The 4,792-nt window shown below is 46.0% G+C and overlaps 1 non-coding gene across 1 annotated transcript; it reads right to left on the bottom strand.

Annotated features, from left to right (window-relative positions):
• Window positions 1–3,020: 3,020 nt before the first annotated feature.
• Window positions 3,021–3,105, bottom strand: trnar-ucu (transfer RNA arginine (anticodon UCU)). The gene is given in 2 exon segments: window positions 3,021–3,056; window positions 3,069–3,105. It is a non-coding gene; the product is annotated as a tRNA-Arg (tRNA).
• Between the last annotated feature and the right edge of the window lie 1,687 nt (window positions 3,106–4,792).

Raw genomic sequence — 4,792 nt, 5'->3', positions numbered from 1 at the left:
GAGGGAAGGTAAGATAAAATAGGGAGCAGTTAGCACAATCATCGTCCTTTAGCACAGGCACACGCACATTAACTATGTAAATAAGGAACTCGGAGTTTTTCAACCAGGGTTCCCTGGAACCCAAAGGCTCCCCGAACATCCCTAAAGGGTTCCGCGCCATTTTAAAGTCATTTGAAAATTGTACCAAATATTCAATTTTTCAAAATGTATTGTTATTACATTGAAATGAAAAATAATCATTCATTCATTCAATAGTGTTTCACTTTGTTTTATAACATATGTACGGTGACTAATTAAAGGACACATGTCCAAATGGTTTTCTGATTATTTTGTTGCTTAAAAATGTGATTTGAAAACTATCCATCTAATAGGGAGAGATGGTGGTATAGGGGTAATGTCATCGGATATGGGAGCATGGGTTCAAATCCCATCCACAGCAGCCGGTGGACTTTAAATTCAATTAATAAAATCTGGAATTGAAAGCTAGTCTTGAAACTACCACCAATTGTCATAAAATCCCATCTGGTTCACCCTCATTTCCTTTAGGAAAGGAAATCTGCCATCCTTACCTACATGTGACTCCAAACCCACAACAATGTGGTTGACTCTTAACTGCCCTCTGAAACGGCCTAGCAAGCCACTCAATTCAAGGGCAATTAGGAATGGGCAACAAATGCTGGCCTTGCCAATGACATACACATCCCATGAAATAAATTTAAAAAAAGAACAAGCTACAAACAACAATATCTCATCAGGTGAGAACAACCACTGATACTAATTGGAGCATTCAAGACTCAGATCGATAGATTTTTTTGCTCAGTAAGGGTTTCAAGAGAAGGTCTTGTGGTGCAGTGGGTAAGGTCCAGAAGCTCTGGGTTCAAGTCCCAATTCTGGATTTGATGGCCAAGGAAGAAGCGTTCATAACGTGGCCAAACAGGCTGATTATCAGCCTGTAAATCCTTCCAATGTGCCAATGGCAGGTGGGAGAATTTCTTGATCAGCCATACTGCAGAAGGGACTGAATGGCCACTTCCTGTTCCTAGGCAGAAACATAAGGTTTGGTACATGTATCCCAATCTTATGCCAGCATCTGTAGAAACAAGCAGGGTCCCGTAACTGGGTTTGAGCAAGGCTATTTCTGGAGTACAAGACCATCAAGATTCGCAAAACAGAGAGAGAGAATTAGTGAGCAACTGAATCACTAGGTCATCCTCAACATGCAGCAATGTTGCTTATGAATTAGGTGATTGGTTCTTCATCAACATGCACTCATTGCTAAGCCAATGACATCTGCACTGGCTCAGCCACAATCATTGGATGGATGATGGCTGTGTGTGGAGAATTGGCCCATGGGTTACAATCTCCTGGGTGACCAAACCTGTGCTACAAGGACACCTGCACGTGAGATATGAAGATGGCGGATAATGACACTGACAACTGGGAGACAGTTGCTGATGGCCGTGACCTCTGGAGGCTGACTGTTTGGAAGAGCATTGGAAGAGACGAGCAGAGACCAAAAGCTCAGCTGGCCGAGAAGAGGACCCAGTGAAAACACAAGTCAGTGAATCGTGCCCCTTCTCCACTGTCTTCCTCTGCAGCAAATGCAGCAGAGGTGCCATGCCAGGATGGGGCTCCTGAGCCCCACCAAGTGATGCTAAACAGAGCTGACCAACTAGGCATAACCATCATCTTACAAGACAGAAGGCTGACATAGATTGGTTGGCTGTACATGTCACTTTCTAGCAAGCTCATTAGTTGCTACTTATAGCCAACTGAGGTAATCAAGGGATGGGGCGGGAAGACACAGATTTTTTTAAACTCATTCATGGGATGAGAGCCTCGCTGGCAAGGCCAGCATTTGTTGCCCATCCTTAATTGCCATCAAAAAGGTGGTGGTGAGCCGCTTCAGTCCATTTGGTGCAGGTACACCCACAGTGCTGCTCGGGAGTTCCAGGATTTTGACCCAGCGACACTGAAGAAACTGTGACATATTTCCAAGTCTGGATGGTGTGTGACTGACTTGGAGATGAACTTGCATGTAGTGGTGTTCCCATCCTTCTGCTGCCCTCGTCCTGTACCCATAGAGGTCACAGCTTTGGACGATGGCGTCGAAGGAGGCTTGGCGAGTTGCTGAGGTAGAAGATTAGCCATGATCGTACTGGCGTGGCCGAGAGGGGCTGAACGGCTCACTCCCGTTCCTATGTCTTATGTCCTTACAATCTTCCCAACCGATTTCCGACCCAGGTCAAAAATTACACACGTTGTAATTCTGATCCATCATCTTTTGTGTGGAAGCTCTGGCTCAGCAGGAGTGATTCCGAGAAGCCAAAACCCTTCTCACCATCTGACAGCTGGAGCTAGAGCTGAGATCACAAAAGGTTATTTTCAATGGGCACATTGCAGAGAAAACAATTATGGTATCTGCCTCGAAGGAAGAATAACATTTGCCATTTATTTTCGCTTCACAAAATAATTTCGTCTCACAAAATAACGGGGCGCCAACCGACTGTGACTTCTTGCAGTGGTTTCGAACAAGGTTAATGCAAACGTTATCCCGTGTTACTTAAAAAAATTAAGATGATTAAAAGTAAGATTTATTTATTTCCCAACAAACGAGAGAGCTGAATGGCCAATGGGCAAATTATTCCTCTTTTTTTTTGTTGTGAAACTGATGAATTTGAACAATATGAATTTGCTGCAGAATTGGAGTAACCAAGAGTACCGAATAAAAATAAGGTCGTTATACATTGTAGATCGATGGGAAATTGGTTATCTTCCCCCTTTTTTTGTGAAGCTAATGAATTTTATTATTTGAGGAACCTGAATGTTGCTGTGGGGGATCTGACTGAAGTAGATCTAGCACAGTACCGAATAAATAAGGGAGCTGTTTGGGTCAATATACATTGTAGATCGGTCATTTATTTTTTTTTCCACCACTTCTTGTGAAACTGTCGAGTTTTAAATTTGTAGGTAATTTGGATTTATAGATTTATAATGGAGGAGGCCAAAAAAAAAAGTACCGACTCCGCCGGGACTCGAACCCGGAACCTTTGAATCCCTTCAGCCGCTAGAAGTCCAATGCGCTATCCATTGCGCCACGGAGCCACCTGTTGGATCTAGGCTGGAAATACCGTGCTTATAGTCAAATCAACGGCAGCCATTCCCTCCTCCGCGCCGCATCGACCTCGGAGATTTCTTTTACCTTTCTTTGCGTCCGCCTCGTCCGCCTTCACTTTCCTGTCACCGTTTCTTTTCCTGTCTTTGTCTATGTTATTAATGTGTGTGTATGTATGTGCGAGGAGAGATCAAGCCGCTGCCGCTGCCATCGCCGTACCTGTCCCGGCCGCTAGGAGCTGTCTGAAGCGGCGGCGGCGGTGGTGGTGGGAAAGGGGTAGGGAGAGGGAGGGTGGGGGGAGGCCGCGAGCCGTTGCTCCGGGCAACGGGCCGCGCCCATTTCCCTCCTCCCCACCCCCCCAAACGGCACCGACCGTTTCAAATAGCGCCCCGCGCGCTGCGGCCGTTGGAACGCCACGGGGATTCAAAATGGCGGGCGACGCCCGGCGTTACCAACCCTCCAGGATTGCCCGGGAGTGCCCCGCAAACTCCATCTGGGGTAGGGTGGGGTGGGGGAGGTAAACATTGTGTTCATTTTATAAAAAAAATTTGAACATTTTTATTTATTAGATAAATGTTATAGATGGGTTATATATATTGTAAAGGTTCTTTGAACACAAGCGATAGGAGCAGGAGTAGACCATACAGCCCATCTAGCTCCACCATTCATAGAAAATAGTAGGCCATTCGGCCCTTCAAGCCTGCTTCATCATTCAACATGACCATGGCTGGTCCTCTATCTCAACACCATACTCCCGCTCTCTCCCCATACCCCTTGACGCCTTTAGAGTCTAGAAATCCATTTCCCTCTTAAATATATTCAGTGACTTGGCCTCCACAGCTTCTGTGTGTGGTAGAGAATTCCACCCTCTGAGTGAAGACATTTCTCCTCATCTCCGTCCTAAATGGTCTACCCCGTATCCTGAGACTGTGACCCCCCTGTTCTAGACCCTCCACCCAGAGGAAACATCATCCCTGCATCCGGTCTGTCCATTCCTGTCAGGATTTGACATGTTTCAACGAGATCCCCTCTCATTCTTCTAAACTCCAGCGTACGCCGGCCTAGTTGACCCAATCGCTCCTCGTGTGACAATCCTGCCATCCCAGGAACCAGCCTGGTGAACCTTCGCTGCACCCCCTCCAAGACAAGTATATCCTTTCTTAGGTCAGGAGAACAAAACTGCACTCAATATACTCCAGATGTGGTCTCACCAAGGCCCTGAACAGCTGCAATAAGGCATCTTGGCTCCTGTACTCAAGTCCTCTCGCAATGAAGGCCAACCTGCCATTTGCCTTCTTAACTGCTTGCTGCACCGGCATGCTTGCCTTTCAGTCACTTTTTAAAATTCATTTGTGGGATGTGGGCATTGCTGGCTAGGCCAGCATGTATTGCCCATCCCTATTTGCCCTTGTTCAGAGGGCATTTAAGAGTCAACCACATTGCTGTGGGTGTGGAGTCACATTTAGGCCGGACCAGGTGGGGACAGCAGATTTCCTTCCCTAAAGGATATTAGTGAACCAAATGGGTCTTTATGACAATCAGCAATGGTTTCGTGGTCGTCATCAGACTTTTTAATTCCAGATTTTAATTGAATTATTGATTGATGTAGGTCCCTTTGTACATCCAACATTTCCCAATCTATCACCACTTAAATAATACTCTGCCATTCTGTTTTTC

The sequence above is a fragment of the Cetorhinus maximus genome, chromosome 28, assembly GCF_964194155.1.
Source record: "Cetorhinus maximus chromosome 28, sCetMax3.hap1.1, whole genome shotgun sequence".
In the NCBI taxonomy this organism is placed as follows: domain Eukaryota; kingdom Metazoa; phylum Chordata; class Chondrichthyes; order Lamniformes; family Cetorhinidae; genus Cetorhinus; species Cetorhinus maximus.
The sequence above is the reverse complement of the archived record's forward strand: the minus strand, read 5'-3'. Positions and strand labels throughout refer to the sequence as shown.